Here is a 15,553-nt window from a genome sequence, read left to right as displayed (position 1 = left end):
CTAGGAAAAAACCCTAAGTTGACTCCAATTTTAATTAACCTAATTACTAGATTAATTAACCCAATGTTAAAGCATGGTCTACAAACCCGAGATGGATCCCGAGACTATGTCATGCTGATGAACTAACCTATGAATGAATGCTTTGCAGGGTGCATGAATGTAATTGGACCAAAAAGGAGTGTTTTGATGATTTCGACTTGCCGCTCGGGGTTAAATCCCAAACGTGCCTACGTACTTCCGTTTGAATGGAAGATCAAAGTCAACGTAGTTCGATGGGCCTTTTTAAAAGGGCTTTGAAGGTGTATGCTTAATGCATGAGTGTGTGTATGCTTTGTGCATGTTTGTTTAGGCATTTTGCCAAAGAATCGATTGATTCGATTAGGCGTTCGTCGCCAAAAATGTTGGTTTTAAGGCATTTGTGCCAAAAATGGTTGTCTGGCGATTTGTCGCCAAAAGTTGATATTTGGGCTTATTATTGCCAAAATTGATTTTGTCGGGCGATTTGTCGCCAAAATGATTGATTTCAAGGCTTTTAGCCAAAGGTGGTTCATTTTAAGGCATTTTGCCAAAAATGGTCGATTTTAAGGCTTTGAGCCGAAAATGGTTGATTTTAAGGCATTTTGCCGAAATTATTCGATTTTAAGGCTTTGAGCCGAAGATGGTTCGATTTTAAGCGATTTGTCGGATTTATAAGCAATTTATTTGTTGAGAAAAATGATTAGATCGTAGGCAATTAGTTGCCGAAATTGATTGATTGAATGTAGGCAATTTTGTTGCCAAAAAATGTGATTGAACGAGGCCGTTAGCCACAATTATTGATTAATTGGACCTTTAAGCGAAGTGTTCGAAATAAAGGCAATTACACCGTAGTTATTGATTAACTAGGCATTTTAGCCAATATTGTCGGATTTGAGCTTTAACGTCACATTTATTAATTAACCAGACATTTAAGCTTAATCGTGTTTATTTAAGACAGTTTATTTGTCTAAATGATGATGTGAATGCATTTATGTAATTATAGAGTTATTAAGAGTAGAGGAGAAATATGCATGAAGTGCTGAAATTAAATTGACAGAGTTCCGGTATTACCTGATTTAATCGGCGACCGCTTCTTAGTTCCAGGTTAAGCTCCTCGTTTAGAAAATATTAATTGATTTTAATTTGTTTAATTTTAGTGGCCAAATATCACAATAAAAATTAAATTAAATGCAAAAAGCGATAAAGAAATCGCAAAGAGCGTGGGAGGGAGGAAGATCGTCCGTCAACACAGACAGGGGTGTCGAAATGAAGCTGAAAATGGCCTATTTATAGGCCAAAAATGGGTCCAGGGCGGCAGGTGCCGCCGGGGTCCGGCGGCAAGTGCCGCTGGAGGCTAGCGGCAGGTGCCGCCGGCGGTCCGTGGCAGGTCCCGCCGGGGATCGGTGGCTGGTCCCGCCGGGGCCGGCGATCGGAGCCGTCGTGCTCGGCTGCGGTCACTTGGGCCTTTCACTCCAGAGGAGTTTTCGGGAGTTTCGGATCTCTAAAAAATATTCCGGGACCTGTTCCGCGATCCTTGCGACATTCCGGACGTTTTAAGTACCATATTGGCATACTTTCGGTGAGTTTCCAAAATGGCCTCCGGTCCGGCCGGACTGTTTGCAGTCCGGCAAAACTGGCTCTTTGAGCCTGTGAGTCAAACAAATTTACTGTAGCAAAGTCAAACTAATTGGCATGGCACTGTTGCTGGCCGGACTGTTTGCAGTCTGGGAAAATTGGCTTTTTGAGCCTCAAAATTTGGGCATTCACAGTTGCCCCCACTGGCTATCATAAAAAATGATTTATGAGAGCCAGTGGTTGTCTGAAGGAGCAAATTTTGAGGATGGGCAGAGGAGGAAACCCCGCTGTTGATTTTTTTCTTTTTTTTGGGCCTAGGGGCAAAAATTGGGAAATTTTGGGCCTCAGGTCGAATCGTGAATTCTTGGGCCTATGTGTTCGAATTGTGGATTGTTGGGCCTCTGTGGTCGATTTGTCAATTTTCTGTGGGCGAATTGTGAATTTCAGGCCTCTGTGACTGAATTGTGAATTTTCGGGCCTCTGTGGCGTGAATGTGAATTGTTGGGCCTCGGTGGCCGAATTGTGAATTATGGGCCTCTGTGGCCGAATTGTGATTTTTCGGGCCTCTGTGGCCTGAGTTGTGATGTTTTGGGCCTACTTGGCCGAATTGTGAATTGTGGGCCTCTGTGGCCGAATTGTGATTTTTCGGGCCTCTGTGGCCAGAGTTGTGATTTTGGGCCTACGTGGCCGAATTGTGAATTGTGGGCCTCTGTGGCCGAATTGTGATTTTTTTTTTTTTGTGTGTGGCGGCCGCTGCCGCCGTCATTCGGTGCATTTCGGCGGCTGCTACCGCCATCATTCGGTGCATTCTTTCTATAAAAACTTATTCTTTTGGTTTTTTTACTCATTCTTTCTTTTTCTCTCTTCTCCTTCTTCTTCTCAAAGAATGAATCCCTTTTTTACTCACAGCATGCACAGCTAGACTAGGAGTCTCTCCAAAGTTGAAAAGATCAACCTGGGGAGGTATGGTCTCTCTCCTATCGTTACTCTTAGAGGGGTAGTGATCGACTGAAACTTTTTATGGGCCTGCATCAGACTTTGGGACCCTGAGGCCCATGTGTTCCGGTTCGGAACCATGATGGAGGAGATGTGTCCTCTTTTTGAGGAATTCTGTGCTATCATAGGGTGCGACCCTAATGCCCCTTTGGTCAGGCACGAGGTCAAGATTGGGTATGTTCGGTCATTTGAAAACCTGTTTCAGTTCAGTCGACCTCAAGCTAGGGCTATGATTGTTGGTGATCATAAAGCAATTCTGCTGCCTCTGATTGATGAGTTTTTAGAGGTCTATTCAGACGACCCGGACTGGATGAGGCTGAGAATGCGGGCTTTAGTTTTTTGCTTATTGGCTGGTTTTTTGTTCAACAAGGATCCAGGTTTCGGGGATTTGCGACTTTGTCCCATGGTTCGGCAGATGGAGGATATGGGTTGCATAGGTGGCATTGGCAGAAACTATCAGGAGCCTTGACAGAGCTGCTTTAGGCTTCGAGGATTGGACGGTTTCTCCTATTATTCTCCAGGTACTTCTCTTATTATCTTCTCTCTCTCTTTTTTTTTTTTTTTTTTTTTTTTTTTTTTTTGGCCTGTACATTTGTAATAGAAAGGATCCATTTCTCAGGTTTGGTTAAAGGACCACCTCCAAGTGGTTGCTGCTCCTATTTTATTGCCTTATAATCCCGTCCAGTACCGTATGCGAAGGATCTTGATCACACACCCATCTGCTGATGCCTGGACCTCATGGCTAATTGAATTGAGTCCAACTGAGGTGCTGTGGTTTGTATCTTGGTATGACATTACCTGCTTTATCCAGGTTAGCTTTCGCCATACTCAGGTGTACCTTTTAGGCCTTACACATCGTACCTGGTACTGCGCTTCGCGCGTTTTGAGGCAGATGGGGATAGATCAAACTATTCCGACTGTGGATGATTCTTTAGCCGATTCAGCCATCACTCCGGGAGTTACCCGAGCCGTCCTTAGGGCTTGGGTTAGGGACCATCATATGGTTAGGCCTTTACCTAATCCTGCTGGTATTCAGGCTTCTCCTGAGTATCGGGCCTGGTTCATGGCCGTTGTCTGGCCGGTCGAAAGGCCAAGGAGGAACGTACTGCTGAGCGCACTTGAGGGTTGGACTCGGGCTGACGCTGATAATGAGGTTCGGACTGATGAGGAGATTGTGTTGGCTCCCCGAACAGGCGAGATTGGAGAGAGTTCAGCAGCTAGGGATGACTCGGAAGATGTTGCCCCACGGAGGCGACGGGACACCTAGACTCTTATAGGTTTTTTTGGTTTTTGGTGTTCTGGCTTTGTTTTGACTCTTTTGACTTTTTATTTGGGACTTTGGCTTTGGATTTTGGATGTTATTTGGAATTTTGGCTTTAGATTTTCGGATGTACGTTCTTTTGGACTTGGACTTTATTATTTATTTTTCTTGGTCTCTTTGGCTGTCTGCTTGACTTTGAACTGTTTGACTTTATTGCTTTTGTCATTTGTCTTTTAAGCTTTCCAAGCATCTTCCAACTTTATTTATTCAAGCTCTGATTTTTGCCTAAGCCGCCCTTTTCGGGTTTTCAACTTAGCGGGCCCCTTACTTTTGCCTAAGCCGCCCTTTCGGGTTTTCGACTTAGCAGGTTTTTTCTATTTTTTTCTTTTTTTTTCATTTTTTGTATTATTATTGGCAAAGAAGAAAGACTTATGGAATGATTTTCATTAATGTTTAAACCGTACCCAATGAGGGCTGCCTACATATCTCTGATACATAATTTCTTTTTTTCCGAAGAGAATCAGGTCCAGTGTAGTTCATTTTACATCATGCAATGCTTATTACACGAAATATCTTTTTAACTGATCTAAATTACATGGGTTCGTGAATTCCAAACCATCCAAATCAGTCAAGATGACGGCTCCGCCGGACAATATTTTCTTCAACACATAGGGTCCAGCCCAATGAGGACAAAACTTCCCACGTGGGTCTATGATTGGCTGTCTAATTTCCTTCAGGACTAAACAACCTTCTTCCAGTTTTTGGTGTTTGACCTTCTTATTAAAATGTCATGCCATTCTTCTCTGGTAGACTTGAGTTTGGTGGATTGCTTGCAGTTGCTTTTCGTCCATACTCAAGAGTTGCAAGTGATAATTTCTAGCCCAATCTGCTTCGCTGATATGGCTTTCTTGGATAATCCTTGCCGACTGAACTTCCAACTCAATAGGCAACACTGCTTCCATACCATATGCTAAAGAATACGGAGTTGCTCCAGTGGGCGTCCTGATTGACGTCCTGTATCCTCATAGGGCATTCGGTAACTGTTCATGCCAAGCTTTGTGCCTTTTAATCGTCTTCTGCAAAATGACTTTTAGAGCCTTATTTGCAGCTTCTACAGCCCCATTTGTTTGTGGACGATAGGGCGAAGACTTATGATGTTGAATTCTGGTTTCTTTCAACAAAATAGAAAATTCACTTTGAAAGTGAGACCCATTATCCGTGATGATCTCGAATGGTGTTCCGTACCGAAAAAGGATGTTAGTACGAACAAATTGTGCTGCCTTCTTGGCATTCAAGACCGAATAGGAGGCTGCCTCAATCCATTTAGTGAAATAATCAACAGCAACCAGGATGAATTGGTGACCATTAGAAGCTTTCGGGTGGATTTTTCCGATCACGTCTATGCCCCAAGTTGCGAAAGGCCATGGTGAAGATACAGGGTTCAGATTGACCGGAGGTTGCTTTTGCAGCTTGGCAAAAATTTGACATTCGTGGCACTTCTGTGCGTGCCTCACGCAATCTGCATTCATGGTTGACCAGTAATAACCCAGGTTCATAATTTTCCGAGCCAAGGCTATCCCGTGCATGTGTGGACCAGACTCCCCATTATGTAAGGAATCCATGATGGTTTGAGCTTCTCCCTCATCCACGCATCTTAGGTGCAGGCTGCTCCAACTTCTCTTGTACAGAATTCCCCCAGTAAGGAAATATCCGGATGCTAACTGTCTCAATGTCCGTTGATCAGTCTTGGTGGATCCCTCCGGGTAAGTTTCATTTTAAAGATAATTCTGTATATCCCAATACCAAGGTTTGTCATCGACCAAATTCATGATATGTGCTGGCTGTTTCTGTAGCCGCACTGTCAGAGGTCGAATGACTCGGTCTCCTTCTACATTGACCATGGAGGCAAGTAGTGGAAGGATAAATCATCAAATTGCTGAGCCAATTCATCCAAGCGTTGTAGGTAAGGAACCAAACGCTCTTCTTTAATTTTCCATTTCCTTAAAGCTTGGGAGACTATTAAATTAGAATCTCCGAAAACCTTGAGGACCTTTACCTCTTTTTCTAGGGCTGCTTCTAACCCCTTTATGCAAGCTTCATACTCGGCTTCATTGTTGGTGCAGTCGGAATCTAATTTGACTGCGATTGGGACGTATTCTCCACAAGGAGTTTTGAATACGACTCCAACCCCATTCCCATGGTAGTTCGAAGCTCCATCGAAGTACATTTCCCAGATTTCACTTTCCAGGTTCACCAAGTCTTCATCAGGAAATTCTACCTCCGGCATTTGGTCTTCGACCGGTAATTCTGCTAGTTGATCAGCCAAGGCTCTGCCTTTCACTGCCTTCCGTTGTACAAATTTTAAATCATAGGCTGCGAGCACCGACACCCACTTAGCCATCTTGCTGTCAAGAACCGGCCTCTCCATAAGGAATTTCAAGGGGTTCGATTCAGAAATAACATAGGTGGTGTAGGACGAGAGATAGTGCTGCAACTTTGTACACGCCCATACTAGGGCCAAACACAACTTCTCTATCTTGTTGTATTTTAGCTCGTAGTCTAGCATCCTTTTGCTGAGGTAATACACGGCATTTTCTACCCTTGTATCTTCTGCTTGTTGGGCTAGCGTTGCACCCATCGCTTCTTCTGTCACCGATAGGTACAATAGCAAAGGCTTTCCTAGCCTTGGTGGCTGTGACACTAGCGGGGATAACAGATATTGCTTGACTTGGTCGAAAGCTTTCTGACAATCCTCATTCCATTTGATGGTTACTCCTTTCTTAAGCAATTTGAAAATCGGACCACAAGTATCGGCCAATTGATTGATGAATCGGCTGATGTACTGTAGCCTTCCCAGGAAACCTCGAACTTCCTTTTCTGTCCTTGGCACTGGCATCTCTAAAATGGCTTTGGCTTTTGGGGGGTCAATCTCTATGCCCTTCCGACTGACCATATGCCCCAGAAATACTCCGGATGTAGCTCCAAACAGACATTTTGCCGGGTTGAGCTTTAAATTGTACTTTCAAAGTCTAAGGAAGAACTTCTCAAGCGCTGTTGTATGTTCGCCAGCTGTTTTTGATTTAACAACCATGTCATCCACATACTTCTACTTCTTTGTGAATCATGTCATGGAAGATTGTCGTGGCCATTCTTTGATAGGTTGCCCCGGCGTTTTTGAGTCCAAAAGGCATAACTCCATAGCAATAGGTTCCCCACTCCGTGACGAATGCCGTTTTCTCTTTGTCTGGCACATGCATCATTATTTGGTTGTATCCAACAGCAAGATCGGTCAAAGAGACCATCTCGTGTCCCGCCATTCAGTCTACCAACAAGTCAATATGCGGCAGGGGGAAGTCGTCCTTTGGACATGCCTTATTCAAATCTCGATAGTCCACACACATTCTGACCTTGCTGTCTTTCTTCGGTACTGGCACAATATTTGCTAACCATGTTGGGTAGGCGATGGATTCTATGAATTTATTCTCCACTTGCTTGGCTACTTCCTCCTTGATCTTCAAGGACCATTCTGTTTTCAACCGTCTTAGCTTCTGTTTTACTGGCTTAGCCTCGGGGTATACTGGAATTTTGTGCACCGATATTGCTGGGTTAATTCCCGTGATGTCACTTGCCTTCCACATGAAGCAATCGGCAAACTTCTTCAGGCATTCAATGACCTGTTCCCTGTTCACACAGTCAAATGCAATGTATGTATGTTCATTTTCTTCTTTGCCAATTATTATTCTTTCTTTTTCATTTTTCATTTCATTTATTTCTTTTCCATTATTTTTGCTTGGAAATGCTTGGAAAGATAGACATGCGGGGTAGTCAATAATTTGCAAGCCTTTATTGATTATGACGGAATCGTCTTAAAAAATTACATCAAATTTGAAATCTGGATTTTCAAAATCCGACACAGACGACTCAGGACTGGATTCTGACTCGGTTTCAGACTCGGGGTCAGACTCAGACTCAATACAAGACTTGATTACAGATTTTGACTCTAGTTTTGACTCGGGAGGGGGTTTATCAGCATCACGCTCCTCCTTGGCGTACCAGTTGGTGAGAGGGCCTTCATTCGGCTTGATCAGGCTTAGCAGATCTTGGTCCCTATCATTTCCTGTAATGACTGCAACCTCGTCAAAGAGACTGGGCTGCATGAAGTCTTCCACTTCCAATTCAGTTATCGTTTCGATCTCTTCATATAAGCCATTTAGGTCCAGGGTACAGATGTTATTCATTTCTACGAACAGTTCGAAAGGATCGATCAATTGCTGGCCAGAAACAATAGCATTTACTCCGTGATTTGGTAAGGGATTGGTGCTAATGTTTGGCTTACTTCTCGGGATGATTGAACCATCGTCCACTAGGTCCTGGATGCGGTTCTTGAGCGTCCAACATGCTTCGGTCTTGTGCCCATATCCCTGATGATACTCACAGTATTCATCGGCGTTGTAATTTCTTAGTAATGGGTTGGGTGGTGGCCTTGCTTCCAAAGGCTTGATGTAGTTCGCCTTGATAGCTTCTCGGAAAACCAAAAGGATTGGCATCCCGAGATCAGTATACGTTCTTCTTGACTGACTGCCATTTCTCATATTTCCCACACGTAAAGGATTCGTGGGGGTGATGCTTGCCACTTCGTGGACTTTGCTAGCTTGGCTAGGTTTCTTATATTTTGAGGTTCCCGAGTCTTCTTTTAGTTGCCCCATTTGTAGTAAATCCTCTACCTTCGTAGCAGTGGCAATGAGTGACTGGAACGATGGTAGGTACTGAGTTTGCAACTGTTGCTGGTAGACAGGCAACAAGTTCTTTATGATTATGTCTACCTGTTCTTGTTCTGAAGGCCGATTGATCATTTGGGTAGCCTTGGCCCTCCACCTCGTAAGGAACAAGGAAAAGGGTTCATTGTTTTTCTGTTTGGTGGTTTCCAGTTCTCTCCGAGTAACATCCACTTCTATATTATAGTGATATTGTGTATTAAATGCATTACAGATGTCTTCCCTGGTCTTCATCTTAGACCGATCCAGGCTGACAAACCATCTTAAAGCAGCACCGGTGAGTGATTGTTGAAGCAATTGAGCAAGGAGCTCGCTGTTTAAGCCAAAAGGGTTGAGGGCACCCACATACATTTTCAAGTGTGTTTTGGGACAAGTGGTTCCATCAAACTTATCCATGTTGGGCATTTTGAACTTAGTTGGCAGCCTTGCTTCGGGGAACAAAGACAAGGAGTCCATGTCCACCACTTCCTTATGTGTCTTAAGGGCAGTAACAGACCTTTCCAACAATTCCAATTTTTCTTTCATTTTCTGAGCTTCTAGCTCAGAAGCAGTTCTAGGGGGCATGTCATCCAAATTAGGGTTTGAGGATGCGGATGCAGCACCAGGTCCTTGATTGGAGGCAACGTGACCAATTCCCCCAACTGAAGCCCCATTACCACCACCTAGTTCAGCTAAAAGGGCAGTTCTCTGGGCAGCCAATGCCTCATTCATTCTAGCCTCTATTATAGCTTCCATTTGTTCCATAAGGTTTTTGATGTCAGCGAGTGATGCCATTGGTGCAGTTGAAGTAGATGAGGTTGATGATAGCACTGTAGATGTGGCTGGCACTAATGTTGGCACTTGAACAGGGGGTACCTGTAAGTATAAGGGTAATTGGATTCAGGTACAGTGGGTAGTATTATGTATCAAGGTAGCTGATATGAGGTGGATCGACTCCTTGTCCAACTGTGCATGACTAAAAAGAAATGTTTTGCGTCCCTTTTATGTTGATTCTGTGTTTATGATGTGTCGTGAATGCGCACAACAACATGTCATAATCCGTTTCAATGAGATGATTCGCATCATTGGGTGCATACAGTCCTAAAGGATAGGTTCTATAGGCTATGACACAAATAGAGAATTGGCTTATTAAGGGACCCTTGAACCTTGAGCATGGATATACCTAACCACATGTGAAACAAAGAGTTTCGCGTGGGTCCAACGGTATGCACACTCATGTGCCACCCCCAAAAGGATTAGGGATGGTTTCCGGTAATAGGAAGGACGCTTTGGCTGTCCGTCGGCATAATCAAAGAGACCTACCGATCAACGCTACTTGCTATCCAGACTCAGAAGTTTGAACAGAAAGAGAAGAAATTCATTTGAAATTCATTTTTTATGCAATGGAGAAAAAGATTCCCAATCGTGCAAATAAATCAACAAGTTTTAATGTTTTAATTACATTTTATAATTAAGTCCAGATTTCCTTATCAAATATTCTTAAAGAAAGAACACTTGATTCATGCTAGGATACCCTGCAAAATGAGACACAACAAAATAATGCCCTAAAGAAGGGCAGGTTAGTTTACACAACAATTGTAGTCCACTTTATGCAAAATGATTACATCAATTCCCCAGCAGAGTCGCCAAACTGTGAACCCTCCCCCGAAAACATAGGCACATATGAATGCATGTGACTAAGGGCAGAAATGCACGTGATGTGTGAGTCGCCACCTTATTTAATTATTTTAGGGTAAACTAGGAAAAAACCCTAAGTTGACTCCAATTTTAATTAACCTAATTACTAGATTAATTAACCCAATGTTAAAGCATGGTCTACAAACCCGAGATGGATCCCGAGACTATGTCATGCTGATGAACTAACCTATGAATGAATGCTTTGCAGGGTGCATGAAAGTAATTGGACCAAAAAGGAGTGTTTTGATGATTTCGACTTGCCGCTCGGGGTTAAATCCCAAACGTGCCTACGTACTTCCGTTTGAATGGAAGATCAAAGTCAACGTAGTTCGATGGGCCTTTTTAAAAGGGCTTTGAAGGTGTATGCTTAATGCATGAGTGTGTGTATGCTTTGTGCATGTTTGTTTAGGTATTTTGCCAAAGAATCGATTGATTCGATTAGGCGTTCGTCGCCAAAAATGTTGGTTTTAAGGCATTTGTGCCAAAAATGGTTGTCGGGCGATTTGTCGCCAAAAGTTGATATTTGGGCTTATTATTGCCAAAATTGATTTTGTCGAGCGATTTGTCGCCAAAATGATTGATTTCAAGGCTTTTAGCCAAAGGTGGTTCATTTTAAGGCATTTCGCCAAAAATGGTCGATTTTAAGGCTTTGAGTCGAAAATAGTTGATTTTAAGGCATTCTGCCGAAATTATTCGATTTTAAGGCTTTGAGCCGAAGATGGTTTGATTTTAAGCGATTTGTCGCTAAAAACGGTTAATCTTATTTATAAGCAATTTATTTGTTGAGAAAAATGATTAGATCGTAGGCAATTAGTTGCCGAAATTGATTGATTGAATGTAGGCAATTTTGTTGCCAAAAAATGTGATTGAACGAGGCCGTTAGCCACAATTATTGATTAATTGGACCTTTAAGCGAAGTGTTCGAAATAAAGGCAATTACACCGTAGTTATTGATTAACTAGGCATTTTAGCCAATATTGTCGGATTTGAGCTTTAACGTCACATTTATTAATTAACCAGACATTTAAGCTTAATCGTGTTTATTTAAGACAGTTTATTTGTCTAAATGATGATGTGAATGCATTTATGTAATTATAGAGTTATTAAGAGTAGAGGAGAAATATGCATGAAGTGCTGAAATTAAATTGACAGAGTTCCGGTATTACCTGATTTAATCGGCGACCGCTTCTTAGTTCCAGGTTAAGCTCCTCGTTTAGAAAATATTAATTGATTTTAATTTGTTTAATTTTAGTGGCCAAATATCACAATAAAAATTAAATTAAATGCAAAAAGCGATAAAGAAATCGCAAAGAGCGTGGGAGGGAGGAAGATCGTCCGTCAACACAGACAGGGGTGTCGAAATGAAGCTGAAAATGGCCTATTTATAGGCCAAAAACGGGTCCAACAGGTGCGGTCACTTGGGCCTTTCACTCCAGAGGAGTTTTCGGGAGTTTCGGATCTCCGAAAAATATTCCGGGACCTGTTCCGCGATCCTTGCGACATTCCGGACGTTTTAAGTACCATATTGGCATACTTTCGGTGAGTTTCCAAAATGGCCTCCGGTCCGGCCAGACTGTTTGCAGTCCGGCAAAACTGGCTCTTTGAGCCTGTGAGTCAAACAAATTTACTGTAGCAAAGTCAAACTAATTGGCATGGCACTGTTGCTGGCCGGACTGTTTGCAGTCTGGGAAAACTGGCTTTTTGAGCCTCAAAATTTGGGTATTCACACAAACATACTGTGTTTGAGGGAGACAATGACCTGCGGTCCCATCTGTCTGAATTCCTTCGGGTTTCCCAAATGAACCGATATAATGAGGAAGATGTCTTACGGGCATTCCCACAAACACTGCACAAGAGTTACCGGAGGTGGTATGATGGCCTAGACATGGAGACACAAAGAAATTGGGTCAAGTTGCAGATTGCTTTTCTGAGGCACTTCAAGACAGATGATAGTGATGAGTTCAGCCTGAGTGATTTGGAGAGTTTGAGGCAGGAAAAAGATGAAAGTTTCCTGAATATTACAGGAGGTGGAGGACAAAGCTGTTCATGGTCCAGACAAGGCCGAAGGACCAAGAATTGATCAGAATTTTCAGTAGAAGTCTGTTATCCTTCTTCAAGGAGAGAATGCTGGCCCAACCTCTCACTGATTTTGCTTTAGTTCAAAGGGCTGGTTTGAACATAGAGGAGCTATATAAGGATGAGAAGAAGAAGAGTCGAGGGTTTGGCAACTATCAGACCTGCTACACTGATAGAAATGCTGGAAACAGCAGTACCACGAACCAGTCAGGAAGTAGTAACATGGTGGGAGCTGTCAATGAAAAAGTAAGAAGGAAGTTCACTAATCTGGGCAGACCTTTGAGTACGGTTATGAGATCCTGCATTAAGAACGGAGTGCTTTCCAAGCTACCAGTTAATCCAGCTAAACCTGTGCGGGGTAGGTTTATGGATCGGAACTGCGACTACCACCAGTGTAAGGGGCATTCTACTAATGATTGTTTCAAGTTAAGCCACGACATTTAAGATCTGATAAACAGTGGAAAGATTACCAAACCCTCGGAGAGGAACAAGCTGAGCACCAAGAACAATCCACTGCCACAATACCAGTACAACTATCCACCCCACAAGTCCCAATCGGGTGGATCGGTTAATGCAATTGGGAGTGGTATGCCAGAAGAGCTAGTGTTGGCAGAAGCTGAATGGGAGGAAAGGATGTGTGCCATGCTGAACATCTGGGATGATTGCAGCAGTGAGGAAGACGAAGAGAAGAGACCCGTGAAAATTGAGATTGAAAAGAGCATCACCGTTAAGGTGGGTGAAGTACCAGAAAGTGAAGACGAGTAGATTCAGCTCGCGATTCAGAAAAGTTTGGCTGATCAGGAGGATCAGTGGTACTATAGCAATGAGGAGGATGTGAATGAAGTGGGCATCCAGAGCTTAACCCGAAGTGGTCGAGTGTATAATCCCAATAGTAGTGCCCAATCTAAGGGAAAAGGAGTTGTCACTGATGCGATGGGAGAGAAGACAACAGATAAGGGTGAAGAACAACCCAAAGAAAAGAAGAAAGAAGATGAAATGGGAAAATTGCAAAAGAAGACTGCTGAAGTGGGTGAGAGCAGTCAAAACAAAACACCTAGCGGTGTAACAGTGAATTCAGTTTTGAGCCAGTTATAGAGGACCAAGGCGAATATCTCACTGTAGGATTTACTGATAGCCTCCAAGGAGCACAGAGAATCTTTATTAGAGGCTATGACATTTGTTAGAGTGCCTGCCCGGATCCAGAGTGTAGACATGATCAATGTATTGCAGCACAGGATCGGTGAGATCACCTTCTTCGATTCTGACCTTCCTCCGGAAGGAAGGAACCACTTCAAGCCTCTGTACATTCAGATTGCTGTTAATCGGCGTGAAACCCGCAATGTGATGGTGGACAATGGGTCAGCCTTGTGTGTATGCCCCCTGAAGATGCTGTCCAAATTCAAGATAGAGTAGTCAGAACTTGAACCGTTTAACATGGTGGTCAAAGCCTATGACAACACCATGAGCAATGCGAAGGGAACTTTCAAAGCAAAGATCTTGACGCGGAACCCTATGGAAATTAATTCCATGAACTCTATGACAAGTTTTGGAGGAGATCAAAGATCTAAATAAACTCCCCTCTATGGCACCCAAAGCTTAAAGAAGCAAGAACACCAATAATAGAGTAAGAGAATAAGATAAACGCCACAAAAGAATTGATAAGTTTACCTTGATTCTTGATGCAATTAGAAGAATGCAATCTCACACTCTCTCTAAAGCAAGAACACGCCAAAGCATGAAGAAGAAATTCTATTTCATTGATTGAATAATAATCTGAATAATTACAAAATAACAAGCTATTTATACTAATCTAAGAGGTCCAGATCCTTAAAGGATTTAGAGTTAGCTAAGGAGTAGGATTTAGCAAATCTAAACCAACTAAGGATATGACTAGCAAATCTAAACAACTTAAGGATTTGGTTAACTAATCCAAATCAACTAAAGATTAGCTAAATCTAAATAAATCTAGGATAAGGAATAATTAATCCAAACCAACTAAGGATAAGGAATAATTAATCCAAACCAACTAATGATAAGGACTAACTAATCCAAACAAATTAAGGATAAGGAATAATTAATCCAAACCAACTAAGGATAAAAATTAAAAGGGTGGCCCAATTTATTGTGGCCTAACCCATTAACAACATTACAACTCAAAACTAACAAAAATGGGCTAACTTATTACGCCAACGTTAGGCTCTAGTATGGCCAGGGCATGCCATATGCTGGAATTTCAGATTCCATCTCAACATGTGGTTCCATTAATGTGAGAAACTTAGGTGTTCTCCATGCTTCCTTGAGATCTATGGTTGAGTGGTGGCGATTCCGTATCATTCCCCCTTTCCTCGAAAAGATTCGTCCTCGAATCTTAATTAGAAGTTGAGGTATCCATGCTCTCTTGATCTCTGTGGTTGCTTCATATTTCTTTGCATGACTTCTTGTAATTGATCCACTAGGTAGCACTAATGGATTTTTCATGTTGTTCTCCTAGCTCCCTTGAGTTCCATGGATGAGTGATGGCGGATTCGTATCATTCCCCCTTTCCTCAAAAAGATTTGTCCTCAAATCTGCATCCATGTCAAAAGGAGACAAATCACTGACATTGAAAGTAATGGAAACACCATACTCACCTGGTAAGCCTATCTTGTAGGTGTTGTCATCAACGTGCTCCACGACTTGGAATGGTCCATCTCCACGTTCATCAAGCTTAATCTTTCCTTGGTTGGAAAACTTTTCCTTGCGAAAATGTACCCAAACCCAATCTCCAGGTTTAAACACATCATGCCTTCTTCTCTTGTTGGCACGGTTGGCATAGCCTTTGTTCTTCATGTTCATATGAACCCTAGCCTTAGCGTGCATCTCCTTCACCAATGTAGGCTTCTTCTTACCATTAGGGAATCCCTGCAACAAAGAAACAGAACTAGAAGGTGGAGAAGAAGTGTCAATGTTAGTCAAATTACGCAAAAACTCCTTAAACCGAATCATTAGGACCGGTCTACCTTTACTCACACTATTTTGGATCTCTCTCTTTCTCACATACATAATTTGTTTCTCTTTTTCACTCACAATTGGGCCATTAATTTGTTTTGTTATTTTTGTGGCCTCTTTCCCTTCCTCCTTACTCTTTTTACTCTTTTGTTCTCTCAATCTTGAAGTTTCACTCTCTAATGGGCCA

Source organism: Jatropha curcas, chromosome 2 (genome assembly GCF_041381405.1).
Source record: "Jatropha curcas cultivar XTBG-Jc1 chromosome 2, XTBG_Jcur_1.0, whole genome shotgun sequence".
Classification (NCBI taxonomy): domain Eukaryota; kingdom Viridiplantae; phylum Streptophyta; class Magnoliopsida; order Malpighiales; family Euphorbiaceae; genus Jatropha; species Jatropha curcas.
This window is presented reverse-complemented; position numbering follows the sequence as displayed.